Source organism: Tachypleus tridentatus, chromosome 13 (assembly GCF_004210375.1).
Source record: "Tachypleus tridentatus isolate NWPU-2018 chromosome 13, ASM421037v1, whole genome shotgun sequence".
Lineage (NCBI taxonomy): Eukaryota > Metazoa > Arthropoda > Merostomata > Xiphosura > Limulidae > Tachypleus > Tachypleus tridentatus.
Window position 1 is genome coordinate 263,924,964 of NC_134837.1, and position 15,549 is coordinate 263,940,512.

Here is a 15,549-nt window from a genome sequence, read left to right on the forward strand (position 1 = left end):
CATTCTAAAAAACATTTTAAATTCAAATTTGAATAATGTTTCTTTTCACTAAATAAAAACTCTACGCCACGTTCACCTGTAATTCAAGCTTTGAGAAAATTGCATTTCTTCAGAATTCGTAGCTCAATGAAGAGAAATATCAATCAACAGAGAGTAATTCTCTAACTGTGATATTACTACAATTGCTGGTAGGTGAAGCTAATGTCTGTGGTACACAAAAATATTACTCTAAGAATTATGAGCTATCCGCTTAAATACAAACAATACTCTTTCTCGCTTTGAGATTCGTCGACTTCTTGTGAAGGTTCACCAGTGATTTATTCCTTTCAAATTAACATGAATCGCAAAATATATTTTTATTTCTCCCAGACAAACAATCACACCTTTCCCATCAACAAGTAAATGTTGAAAATATTAATTGTTACTTCTAGCCGTTTTTAAAAATTAGGCCTGCATTTCTACTTTAAAAAAAAAAGGAAGTCTGAACAAAAGGTTTACAAGATTGGAAAGTTTGAGAACCACTGCTATAGAACGTTATACATATTTAAGTACTAGAGCTAGCTTGTCGTATTAAACTTGCACAGACCTTTGTACTGACAACGTGAATAAATCCAAAAATTTACGTTTGTAGGTTATAAAAAACTCGTGTAAGTTAATTTCTATTTCTCTGCGAGGCGTGGTAGAGCTAGATGGTTAAGGCCCGGCACAGCTAGGTGGTTAAGGTAGTCGATTCGTAATTCGCGGGTTCGAATCCACATTTCACTACACAGATTTCAATCTTGTGAGCGTTATAATGTAACGGTTAATCTCACTATGTGTTGTTAAAAAAGTAGCCGAAGAGTTGGTGGTGTGTGGTGATGATTAGTTGACTTTCCTCTATAACTTGAAAACAGAACCATACAACTCAAGAATTATTAATGAATATGATAAACAAGGGTTTAAAGTTAACGAAGCCAAGAAATCACACGAGAAAGATAGCTGACGAAACTGGAATTACAGTAATATCATCCGATCAGACACAGTTGTCAGACTGTGTACCTTGAGTCTGTTCAAGTGTGTACTTAAAAATATTATATTACCCATTTCATTTTGCTGCATAAAAAACCAGAGACCAATGACATGGTTACTTTAAAAAAATAAAAAATATACTCAGTGACACAGCAGTATGTCTGAGATCTCACACTACAAGAAACCGGGTTTCGATACCTGTGGTGAGCAGAGCACAGATAGTCCACTGTTTATCTTTGTGCTTAGTTTCAAACAACCAATCAGTTAAAATTAAACAAAATAATCTAATCTCATGAAAAATATTCCTCCAAGTCCATCGTCAAGAAGCAGAACAGAAGAAGTGGAGCATGACCGCCGAGGAGAATACCATCTACAATGTTAGTTTGTTGATGTTAACCAATGTTTATAAATAACATTTCGTATAGATAGACACTAAAACAGAACAGAGACAAGCGCATTCACACGCTGCTTGGTTCTGGTACACTCCGGTTTCTTTGCTTCTTCAAACACATATGATGTATGAAATCAAAGTGAAATGTGCCTTCTATAAGCTGTTGTTTTTTGTACGATCATTAGTCGTTTGTAGCTGTAGTCCCCAGAACAATCAATGGGCTTGTGTAGCTGCGGGTTGAAACTAGGAAACTTGCTATGATTTATTTTAGAAAGTGAAATGCTTTCCGAGTTTTCTTAAAGTATAATTTTAAAGTGTACAATCTTAGTTCAATTTAAAATAATATAAGAAACCTTATTCACAGTTTCTGTTCTTAGCGAGCATTGTGTCCACTAGAGACATAGCGGTATGTTTACGGATTTACAAATCTAAAATTCAGAGTTAAGTTCCTCGCTGACGACACAACAGGTAGCTCAGTGTGATTTTATTATAAAAGTATTCAATCAAGCATCGTGCAGCTTTTTTTCCATTTCCACAACGTGACAGTCCTTATGCTGACAAACAAGAATACACGGTGTGACTGTAAATAGAAGTTTCAAGACATTTTGTTCAGTGGTTCTGATATTTGTTTTTCATGAAGAATAACTTTAAGGATAACTTGTTTGAAATCGGTCTTACTTCAAGCTTTGGTCATAGATTTAGTTTTTTATTTCTGACGAAAACAAATTTCCTAGAACAGTGTTTCCCAAACTTGGAGCTGCGAAGCTTTTTCCGGGAGCCTCCAAAATATAATCCGAAAACAAAGACGTTGAACTAATTTTAGTTCTACAAAAAAAACTAAGCCGATAAGACGTACGTTGAATTAATTAAATGATACAATGTGTCGAAAGCAGATGCTATTGTTTTTACAAAAGCACAATTTTTTCAATTACCATGTTGAAGTTATAGGTAAGGTGGAAGGGTTGAAATATTTTTTATTCATATCTAGAAAACCTTTGACTAAAAGAGTTTGGGAAACACTGTCCCAGAAGAAGACATCAGGTAGATATTTAAAATGATTGTTTGTTTAAAGTTAAGTACAAAGCTAGACAGTGGTCTATCTGTGCTCTGTCCATTATGAGTATCGACACCTAGTTTAAGTCCGTAGATGTTGGGGTGGGGTAGAAAGGGCGTATAAATAGATGCTACTTTAAATGTTATTAATAATGAGTAACAACAGATACTTAATATTATTATTTTATTATGTCTAAGCCCTTCAAGATTAATATTGTGTTTCTACGATTTGATTATAAGAACAGACTTCTATAACGTGGCCTAGGCCTAACTCTTGACTGGTACAACGAAAAGTTCCAATAAGACGATTACCTGAACAACGTATCAATCATACTTGTTCATTCTATAAACTGCTTATTGCTGAAGGATTAATTTTCCAAAGCTTACCAGTACGGTTGGGTTACAATATCGAAACCTAAACCTTTTTCAAACTATCACTGGGACAAAATCTTGTGTGTCTGTGGGCCATAGCCTTCAACAAGGAAATCCACAAATAACCTAATGTAGTTACTTGTATTTTTAAAATCTAAAAAAAATTAACAAACACTCATCGAAGATCCATAACTAAGAAACCGCCCTTAAAAAAAGGTTTTGAAATGAAGCAGTTATATGTGCATATGGTTTTTACAAGTTTCTTTTGTGGCTCCCGTACAGTACAGATCACAATAACAACAACAATATAATGTTTTATTTAATGGTTTTTACAAGTTCCTTTTGTGGCTCCCGTACAGTACAGGTCACAGAAACAACAACGATTATATGTTTTATTTAATGGCTTCTTTTTTCTTCAATGACGCTAACTTAGTTCTTGAGCTTTTCATTGTCTATTTGTGATATCCGATCTGAGGACAATATTCCATGATATCCAACATACAGGTAGTAAGTTAGATATTAAGTGCCGTAGTGTTTACTTGTTTATTTGCAGCACAAAGCTACCGAGTGGATTAGCTATGGTACGTTCAACGCGGGTATAGAAACCTGATTTTTACGTGACAAGTACTCATCATATTTACTGGTGAGCCACCAGGGGAAAGTGTTGTGAAGTTGGATAGACACACGAAATAAAACGTTATAACTTTACGTGAAAGCAAATACACAATTGAATAAATATTAATTACAATTTAAAGAGTGTTTTTATATATTTATTTAATGACTCCTGTATTATAACTTTCAAGTTTTTGTATTGATTCTTATGTTTGAACAAAGCACTCCTTTTTACACAGTGGTTCAGCGGTAAGTTTGGAAGCTTACCATGTTAAATATTGGGGTTTCAATACCCATGGTAGGCAGAACACGGATAGCTAGCTCATGGTTTAGCTTTGTACATAAACAACACTCGAACTTAAACACAAATGTGGCGTAATGTTCCTAAATAATATTGTAATTAGAGTAGTATTGAACTGACCCGATATGACTTTCCCATTTTCAGTTAAATTTCAATTGATTTCTAGGCTTCTGTCTGCAGTTGCATTTTTATATTTTGTGTGTAATTCACTTCTTTTATTCACGTGTTTTATCCTAATTACTTTCTACCTTTAGTAATCATATTTAAATATTTATTTTTGGTTACTGGCACTTCTAAGTATGTAGTTGCCATTGGAGCGAGAAAATTTCCTTATTTGTTGTAAATGAAATACTATGAAGATAACAAGCAGATACGACCTCTATTGCTATTTAGAAGTGAAATCGTAATACATCTGACCCTAATACTTTGAATAATTGAAACATTTAAAGTATCCTAAGTTATAATCGTAAATAAAGTGCGAACAACGTTACAACATTATTTAGGTGTTATTAAATAGGAAGGAAATGATGCGGAAAATGATTTAAAAATATATCTAAATCTTCACTGAAAATTCCGTATTCACTTTGCTTAATTTATGGAATACTAAATAAATGTATATTCTGGAATACTTTTCTATCATATAAAATAAAAGTTTTACAAAATCAAGAGGGTGTCGTGAAATTCTTCGATGTATATATATTTCCTCAAGTTTTATTTTACTATTGTTTTTGCAAATATTATCAAAAACACACACATTTGTTGTTTTCTAATTATTTTATTTCTCCACAGGCTGTGGTTGAGTTTCTAGTGTCTCAGTACATTCACTCTTACATAGACGACAGAAAATGGACTGCATAGAGATTAAAAGCCTAACAATACACATAACTCGTGGTTTCTCACAAATCAAGAAGATATTCTAGCACTATTGACAATGATAGATTATCAGTTAACGATTTGCTATCTCAGGCTGTCACAGCATCGAGGCCTTAGCCACGTACTTATACAACTATAACCAAAATCTACAAAGATTTCATAAAGCGATTGTATATAATCAAACATATTCGTGTGTGTCTGTGAATATAGAAGTAATTTTTTTAATCACTTTAATAATTGTATTAAGATTTTAAATAACTCAACGGCATATGCCAGTTAAACGTGTAAATCAGTAAAATACGTATGACTGAAACGTAACTTTACGTAATCACACGAGATAGATAGGGTTGTGGACATGATCAGTAGCCTGTACGATGACCAGAGTCTAATTATTAATGAGTCTAGTTATATAACATGATACTAAATTTTGAAGACACTAGTTGAGTAGATAACCCACCAGACTTTCACCAAGAAGACCCAGGATTGAATCCAAGGCTCAATCACCACAACATAAACATGAAGATTGTGGCAGAAACATAGAATAAAACCAGTTATTCTGAGAGCCCAAGATTGAAAGCAAAGCACCGTGTTTGTTATGTCTCGCATGATAAGGCCTTTCACACGATACCAAGTCTTATAAGGCTGCTTAAGATATAGCAAACGTACAAATGGTCTCGACGCGAATATCATCAGTATCCATGAACAACTACTGGGAACAACAGTAAATAAAGGTTTGATTTGTTTTGCTTTGAATTTTGCGCAAAGCTACACGAGGGCTATCTGCACTAGCCGTCCCTAATTTAGCAGTGTAAGACTAGAGGGAAGTCAGCTAGACATCACCACCCACCGCCAACTCTTGGGTTACTCTTTTACTAATGAATAGTGGAATTGACCGTTACATTATAATGTACCCACGGCTAAAAGGACGAGTATGCTTGGTGTGACGAGGATTTCAATCCGCAAACCTAGGATAACGAGTCTATTGCCTGAACCACCTGAGCATGCCGGCCTGTTATTAAAGGAATTCTAATTATTGTCAATTTTATTTGAGCCATTTCGTAATTTATATCTAGTCATTAAAACTTAGTTACTTACTGATAATTAGACTTAAGGGATCGTACAGGTTACTAACCTTGATAACGATAAGGCGTGTTAATTAATTAGTATTAATGGAAAGGATTAGATTATATTTCTTCCCTACATATATATATAAAGCCAATTAATTACTTAATAGGATAGACATATAAATAAACATCACTCTGTTGAGGTTGTAAGGTGTGTCTACCCATGCTGACCTCTTGAGCTTTCCTGTTCTTGCAATTTAGAAATACAGAAATATTAATTAACATTTTTGTAAAACGGTAATAACCATGATATTTCTGATGAACATACCTCCTGGAATTTTTTTTGTTTTAATATTCTATTCAGAAAAACAGATATAAAACATATAGGTTTCAGTTTTGTTATTTCAAAAGCGAAAGTTCTTGTCACGAATCCTTTACTTTTACAGTAAGAAGTACCATGTAGACCCATTGGTAATGAGAAGGTAATATTTGGTCTTTTCTAAAGATGAAAGTGTAGTTGTCTCGTTCGGGGAGGATTTTCAACTTTCAGCTTCTTATACTTTTTAATACACGGTCCAGTGTCATGATCGAAAAGACACTGAAAGTGCTTGAGTTAAAAAATAATAAGGTAAATACGGCCAACATTGTAGAAGTTATTAAAAACAAAACTCGACATTTTCAACCGATTTAATCGTACAAGAAAATTCAAAGAAAACATAATGTTATCAAACAAACCTTATCTGTTGAAAAAACTCTCCAGATGTTCGACTTAGAGGGCCGGCTTGGGAATAAACAGCCTCTAAATAATTCATAAGAACACTTTATTATGGTACAAGTAGTAGCGCTGTGAAACGTTGGAAACGGTTGGTTATATACAACGCACAGTTTCTGTGATGTTATATGACAATTTATAAAACGAACAGCAAATCAAACAATTTAAAATCAACAATTGTTTCGAAAGTTAAGTAGTTATAGTTTTTGATACTTATACATCTATACAATGTTATATTAAATTACATTTAAATGTCTGACAAGAACTGTATGTATAATTATTTCTTGCACAGAAATGTTTTGTAAAAGTATGTGAATTTTCTTTCCCTGATTGAAAACGTCTTTTAGACAACTTCGAAGAAAGTAAAAACTCTACGAATTAAAGTACTTAGGTTATTTTACACCAATAATTGTAATAGTTATGACCATCCATCTGTTATTGAAATGTCTTAATAAGTTGGTTTTATCTGCGAAATTTTTTAAGACTTCGAATTTTAGCATATCATATTTTTAAGTAAGTGACGCCTATTACAATGATTATTTTGTTTTTAATTTTGTTTACTTCACAGATTTGATACATATATTTGATCACAGTCTGCAATGCCTATGAAATGTGAAATGAACTGTACTTATTATACATTAAAAATATATTCTGGAGTTACAATTAAAAGCACAATTCAAGTAATAAACATTCCCTGGAGAATAGGAAAAAAAGAGATTTGTTTTATGAAACAAAACATAGATAAAAGGGAATTTTGTGAAAAAATAACGCAGAAAAAAAAATGGTTTGTTTTGTGAAAGATAGGACTGAGAGAAAAAGGGGATTATTTTGTGAAATAAAGCATGGAAAATATTTTTGTGAAATATTTATATTTTATTATGTTTGATTCATGATAGTTTCGCTTTTCTAAATGTAATGTAATATACATAAATAATTACATATGAGACTATTTAGAGCATTAGGTTTAAGCAACTAAAAAATATTATAACCACACTTCTCACAAGACATTAGTAGTAAGCTTATAACAAATATAGTGGGGTTTGAATTCTAATACTATACTTATTTTAATTTTTGAACTTCCCTGTGGGACTAGATTGTTTATTTGTTTTTGAATTTCGCGCAAAGCTACATGAGGGCTATCTGCGCTGCCCGTCCCTAATTTTGCAGTAAGTCTAGAGGGAAGGTAGCGAGACATCACCACCCACCGCCAACTCTTGGGTCATATGAGTATTGGGGGATTGACTTTCACTTTATAACGCCTAAAAGGGCGAGCATATTTGGTACAACTGGATTGGAACCCGCGACCCTCAGAGTACGAGTCGAACGTCTTAATCCACCTGACCATGCCGGGCCTGAAGGACTAGACTAGGAACGTAGTGTTTGAACATGTAATATACTTAATATTGTCTTATGTTAAAAGGAGTACACACAATAACAACTGTTAATGTATCGAATGAGAAACATTGATTACGGTTGCTTGATAAGACTAATTTGTACACACGTTGTTTATTTTACGTCATCTGGTGATAACAGAGTTGGGTATCAACAGGTTGCACCTTAATCAGCTTATTATTCGTGTATTTTTATTTATTCTGTTTACTGAAATTAAGTGAGATAAGGATTTGGTTTTCCAGATCAATCAGAAGTTTCCGGTCGAATAGCTAATACACTTTCACTAAAGAGAACCAACAACGAAGCATGTTACCAGCCTAGTGCTGACGCCTGTTGGACAGCAACAGCGAAAGACCTGAGGCGAGTAAAGATTCCCCCTTGCGGAAGTTCTTTACTTTGTGGTTACACTGTGAAGTCCGAGTATCTTTAAATAGCATTTTCTGCAAAGAAAATGAGGAAACTTAGGCTTTTGTCAGTAAAAAGAAACAACAAACCAACTATAAGGGTCTTGGTGTTCGGCAAGGAATTACCATAACGAGATCATAATTACCAAAAAGAAAAAGTCTGCTGATCGATGTTTACATGTGGGTTTGCAAAAATAGCATAAGCATAGGCTTTTCTGGTTGGATGGACAATTACCACTCCCTACAGCCTGGGAGTTCTGGGGATTAATTTGGTTTACAGATGTTGTAGTATCTAAATTTCCTGGTTGGGCTGTCTTGGGTTTGTCTTGACAGATTAGACCAACAGAATACTCGATATTTTAATGTACATCTCTTCCGCCTGCAGATTCAGATTAGATTTGGTGTTAGTTATAATGGGCAAAAATTAAAGCAATCGAAGAGTAAAATTGTTTAAAAGAGTTCTCATACTTTTGAAGTGAATCTTTTTACGAAATAATGGTTTAATATTAAAGTGAATAAGTAACACTAGTTTCTGGAATGAACAATTTTTAAGTTGTAAAAAATGTCTTTGAAATGTTGGAAGGAATAATTTCTTTAACCTTTTTACGATATTAAAAACAACTTAGGTGGGAAGTGTATTTAAAATGGGAGTTTAGTATAAAAAGCTCTCTTTGTTCACTTCAATTTATACTACCAAACGTGACGCTTCAAAATCAGAGATGTTATCAAACACAGCTCAACCATTCTGAAAGCAAATAAGAAATTCTGAAACCACGAGTACACGAAGTTTCTTCTCACTCTTTCAATTCGTTTGAAAGTGTACCTGAGGAAATTAGTAAATTTTTGTCAGTAATTAAGCAAAATAACTTTTATTTTCTAGCATTGTCACGATTACAGCAAAATAAACCTGTTAACAGCATCTACTTTGTCCAGCTTTGAACCAAATAACGGGATTAACTATCACTTTTATAACGCAGCTGCCCCTTCCTCCGTTGCTCAACAGTAAATGTAAAGACCTATAATCTGATACCTGTGATATGTAAATATGGCTCTTTGAAAGCTTTTCCTTTCTTTTGGCAATTTGACAAAAGTAATTTTTTTTTATTGTATGAAATTTGAATTAACCTGATAAAAGGGATGACGTCATTTATTTTCGACACTGAGATTGTTTGTAACATTTTGGTTTAAAATATTAGAATATTTTTGGACTCAAACAAATTAATATGTTTTTTAACTTACATAAATATTTATACTGTCCTTTATTTGTCTTCCATGTTTCCAACAGGAACTTCCGTGCACACTAAAATAAAACGATGTGAATTACAAGTGATGTCTACAAGCGGTTATTAAGATTAACGTTCGTTGCTAAAGCTAATTATGACCAATGAAAGTTTTCTGGCACGGACTCTGTCCCAGGTTAATTCAGTATCGCCCCCTACTGCCTTTTTTTCAAATCGTAACAGTCACACGTCCATGCGAAACAGCAGTGTATCTTTTTTAGCCAACTTCTCTTCTATGTCCAACTGGTTGACTACAACAGTGTCTATAGGGTCAGAGGTCAAAGTGTTGGTAGAAGAAACTGGATCAAATCTTCTGGATGGTTTGTCACTCGTGTGTTTAAATAACAGAAATGGTGAAAACTATACAGTTAATTGTGACAACGCCACAAACAGTACATCGGCAACTATTGATACTCTTGTCGCACCATATTCTCTGTGGCTAACAATATTCATAGCTGTCTCCATTGGTCTGTGTATTATACTTACTGTTGCTGTTAACATACTCGTATTAATGGCTTTTGCAGTAGAACGAACCATTCGACAGCCAAGTAACAATTTTATAGTCTCCTTAGCTGTATCAGATCTTCTTATTGGAATGGTATCGATGCCATTCTACGCTGTTTATGTATTAGTTGGTCGGTGGGATCTCGGACCCATTCCTTGTGACCTGTGGTTAGCTACTGACCACACCGTTTGTCTCGTTTCTATTTACACCATACTTCTTATAACCATCGACAGGTACTGCTCTGTTAACATCGCCGCCAAATACCGAAACTGGTGAACTAGGACCAAGGTAATATTCATGGTAGCAGTAACGTGGATAATTCCTTTCCTCGTATTCTTCATTAGCATTATGGGTTGGGAATATTTTATTGGTTATAGAGATCAAAACCCTGGAGAGAGCGCTGTACAGTTTCTTAAAGACCCAGTCACTTCACTGATTTTGGTTATTTTTACGCCACGTTAGTAGTGCTATTTGTTCGTTATGGAGGAATAAACAAAACAGCCAGTGACATGCATAATTTCCTTGCTATTTAATAACACCTAAATAATGTTGTAACGTTGTTGGCACTTTATTTACGATTTTAAATTTGGATACTTTAAATGTTTCAATTATTCAAAGTATTAGAGTCAGATGTATTACGATTTCACTTCTAAATAGCAATAGAGGTCGTATCTGCTTGTTATCTTCATAGTATTTCATTTACAACAAATAAGGAAACTCCCTTGTTCCAATGGCGACTACTTACTTTGAGGGGCCCAGAATGGCCAAGCGTGTTAAGGCGTGCGACTCGTAATCTGAGGGTCACGGGTTCGCATCCCGGTCGCGCCAAACATACTCGCCCTTTCAGCTGTGGGGGCGTTATAATGTGACGGTCAATCCCACTATCGTTGGTAAAAGAGTAGCCCAAGAGTTGGCGGTGGGTGGTGATGACTAGCTGCCTTCCCTCTAGTCTTACACTGCTAATTAGGGACTGCTAGCACAGTTAGCCCTCGAGTAGCTTTGTGCGAAATTCAAAAAACAAACAAACAAACTTACTTAGAAGTGCCAGTAACCGAAAATAAATATTTAAATATGATTAAAAAGGGTAGAAAGTAATTACGTAAACATGTGAATAAAAGAAGTGAATTACACACAAAATATAAAAACGCAACTGCAGACAGAAGCCTAGAAATCAATTGAAATTTAACTGAAAATGGGAAAGTCATATCTAGTCAGTTCAATACTACTGTAATTACAATATTATTTGGGAACATAACGCCACATTTGGGTTTACGTTTAAGTGTTGTTTATGTACAAAGCTAAACCATGAGCTAGCTATCCGTGTTCTGCCTACCACGGGTATTAAAACCCAAATATTTAACATCGTAAGCTTCCAACCTTACCGCTGAACCACTGTGTAAAAAAATAGTGCTTTGTTCAAATGTAAGAATCAATACAAAAACTTGAAAGTTATAATAAAGGAGTAATTAAATAAATATATAAAAACACTCTTTAAATTGTGATTAATATTTATTGCATTGTTTATTTGCTTTCACATAAAGTTACAACGTTTTATTTCGTATGTCTATCCTACTTCACGACACTTTCCCCTGGTGGCTCACAAGTAAATATGATGAGTACTTGTCACGCAAAAAATCAGGTTTCTATACCCGCGGTGGGCGTAGCATAGCTAATCCACTCTGTAGCTTTGTGCTGCAAATAAACAAGTAAACACTACGGCACTTAATATCTAACTTACTACCTGTTATTGGATATCATGAAATATTTTCCTCAGATCGGATATCACAAATAGACAATGAAAAGCTCAAGAACTGAGTAAGTGTCATTGTAGAAAAAATAAAAATAAAACTTAATATCGTTGTTGTTATTGTGACCTGTACTGTACGGGAGCCACAAAAGGAACTTGTAAAAACTATTATGTAAAACTTAATATCGTTGTTGTTTTTGTGACCTGTACTGTACGGGAGCCAAAAAAGGAACTTGTAAAAACTATTATATAAAACTTAATATCGTTGTTGTTTTTGTGACCTGTACTGTACGGGAGTCAAAAAAGGAACTTGTAAAAACCAAATGCACATATAACTGCTTCATTTCGAAACCTTTTCTTGAGGGCGGTTTCTTAGTTATGGATCTTCGATGAGTGTTTGTTAAAGCTTTTTAGTCTTTGAGAATACAAGTAACAACATTAGATCATTTGTTGATTTCCTTATTGAAGGCTATGGCCCACAGACACACAAGATTTTGTCCCAGTGACAGTTTGAAAAAGGTTTAGTTTCGATATTGTAACCCAACCGTACTGGTAAGCTTTGGAAAATTAATCCTTCAGCAATAAGCAGTTATAGAATGAACAAGTATGATTGATACGTTGTTCAGGTAATCGTCTTATTGAAACTTTTCGTTGTACCAGTCAAGAGTTAGGCCTAGGCCACGTTATAGAAGTATGTTCTTATAATAAAATCTTAGAAACACAATATTCATCTTGAAGGGCTTAGACATAATAAAATAATAATATTAAGTATCTGTTGTTACTCATTATTAATAACATTTAAAGTAGTATCTATTTATACACCCTTTCTACCCCCTCACCTCCAACATCTACGGACATAAACTGGGTGTTCATACTCACAATGGACAGAGCACAGATAGACCACTGTCTAGCTTTGTACTTAACTTTAATCAAACAAGCATTTTAAATATCTATCTGATGTCTTCTTCTGGGACAGCGTTTCCCAAACTCTTTTAGTCAAAGGTTTCTTTAATATGAATAAAAAATATTTGAACCCTTCCTCCTAACTTATAACTTCAACATGGTAATTGGAAAATTATGCTGTTGTAAAAACAATAACATCTGATTTCGACACATTGTATCATTTAATTTATTCAACGTACGTCTTATCGGCTTAGTTTGTTTTTTTTTTGTAGAACTAAAATTAGTTCAACGTCTTTTTTTTTTTTTCGGATTATATTTTGGAGGCCCCCGGAAAAAGCTTCGCAGCTCCCAGTTTGGGAAATACTGTTCTAGGAAAGTTGTTTTCGTCAGAAAAAAAAAAAAAAAATATATGACCAATGCTTGAAGTAAGACCGATCCTCAAAGTTATTCTTCATCAAAAACAAATATCAGAACCACTGGACAAAATGTCTTGAAACTTCTATTTTCAGTCACACCGTGTATTTTTGTTTGTGAGCATGAGGACCGCCACATTGTGGAAATGGAAAAAAAAGCTGCACGATACTTGATTGAATATTTTTATAATAAAATCACACTGAGCTACCTGTTGTGTCGTCAGCGAGGAACTTAACTCTGGATTTTAGATTTGTAAATCCGTAAACATACCACTATGTCACTAGGGGACACAATGCTTGTGCTCGCTAAGAACAGAAACTGTGAATAAGGTTTCTTATATTATTTTAAATTGAACTAAGATTGTACACTTTAAAATTACACTTTAAGAAATCTCAGAAAGCATTTCATTTCCTAAAATAAATCATAGCACGTTTCCCAGCAACAACCCGCAGCTACACAAGACCATAGATTGTTCTGGAGACCACAGCTACACAAGACTAATGATCGTACTAAAAACCACAGCTACACAAGACTACTTATTGCACTACAGCCCACAGCTACACAAGACTACTTATTACACTACAGCCCACAGCTACACAAGACTACTTATTACACTACAGCCCACAGCTACACACGACCAGTGATTGTACTACAGACTACAGCAACACAAAACTACTGATTGTGCAAGACTAATAATTGTACTACAGCCCATAGCTACACAAGACCACTAATTGTATTACAGATTACAGGTACATAAGACCACTGATTGTACTACAGCGTACAGCTACACAAGACTAGTGTACTATAAATTACAGCTAAATAGACTAGTGATTGTACTTCAGACTACAACTACACAAGACTAATGATTGCACTACAGCCCACAACTACACAAAACCACTTATTACAATGGAGACTACAGCTATACAAGATTACTGGTTGTATTACAGCCCACAGCTACACAAAACCATTGATTGTATTACAGATTACAGTTACACAAGACTAGTGATTGTATGTACTACAGACCACAGCTAAATAAGTCTGCTGGTTGTACTACATACTACAGGTACACAAGACCACTAATTAGACTGCAGCTACACAAGACTAGCGGATGTACTACAGATTACAGCTATACAAGACTACGGATTATACTACAGACTACAACTACATAAAACAAGTGATTTTACTACAGACCACAGCTATACAAGATCACTGATCGTACTATAATTCACAGCTGTGTAAGACTTGTCATTTTACAAGAGATAATTTTCGATTTCTTCCAGTAACATTTATTAATGTAAGTATAACAAAACTACATTTGTAACCAAAACAATAACAGTTTATATGCTTGGTCATACATGTTGATTATAAGACAATTAAATGTGAATATAACTGACAAATGACGCATTAAATGAGCGAAACCTGCAATTAATATAAGTAATTCTAACCTACAGAACTGCAATAAAAATCTGAATTTTTATGACGCATCGCCTCTGTTGAAGTGGCTAGAACCATCCATGACAAATTTAAATGCAACAGAGGTTTTTGACAATCGTTCTTAACCAGTAAACGTATTATCACGTATTGTATTTTTTAAGTGCATTTCATATAAAAAATACACGTTATAATTTAGTGAGCTGTGGTATTTCAATGTTTTGTGTACCTATCTTAATATAAAATATTTTCACATAAAAACATTAATTTATCCGTGTGTTTAATTCTTTTATTGTGATTAGCACAATTTTGTGCGGGAGAATTATCACCTCTAGTCAGTTTTTTATTTTGAATGATGGATTACAAGAAACATAGTTACTGAAAAGCAGGCAGAATCAGTTCTTGTCAGACAGAACAATTAGATATTTGTTTTACCCTAACAGGCTGCAAAACCTCCACCACTAAAAAAAGAAATAGTTCTAAGAAAACAAAGTATCTTATAAATAGAATCAATAAATTGTGTATTTTATATTTGTGAAAGCTTTCTGCGATATACACTTTGTAGAAGGCACATTTCACTTTGATTTCATACATCATATGTGTTTGAAGAAGCAAAGAAACCGGAGTGTACCAGAACCAAGCAGCGTGTGAATGCGCTTGTGTCTGTTCTGTTTTAGTGTCTGTATATACGAAATGTTATTTATAAACATTGGTTAACTTCACCAAACTAATATTGTAGATGGTATTCTCCTCGGCGTTCATGCTCCACTTCTTCTGTTCTGCTTCTTAACGATGACCTTGGAGGAATATTTTTCATGAGATTAGATTATTTTCTTTAATTTTGACTGATTGGTTGTTTGAAACTAAGCACAAAGATAAACAGTGGACTATCTGTGCTCTGTTTACCACAGATCTCGAAACCCGGTTTCTTGTAGTGCGAGATCTCAGAGATACTGCTGTGCCACTGAGTGGATTTTTTGTTTTTTAAAATAACCATGTCATTGTTCTCCCGTTTTTTTTATGTAGC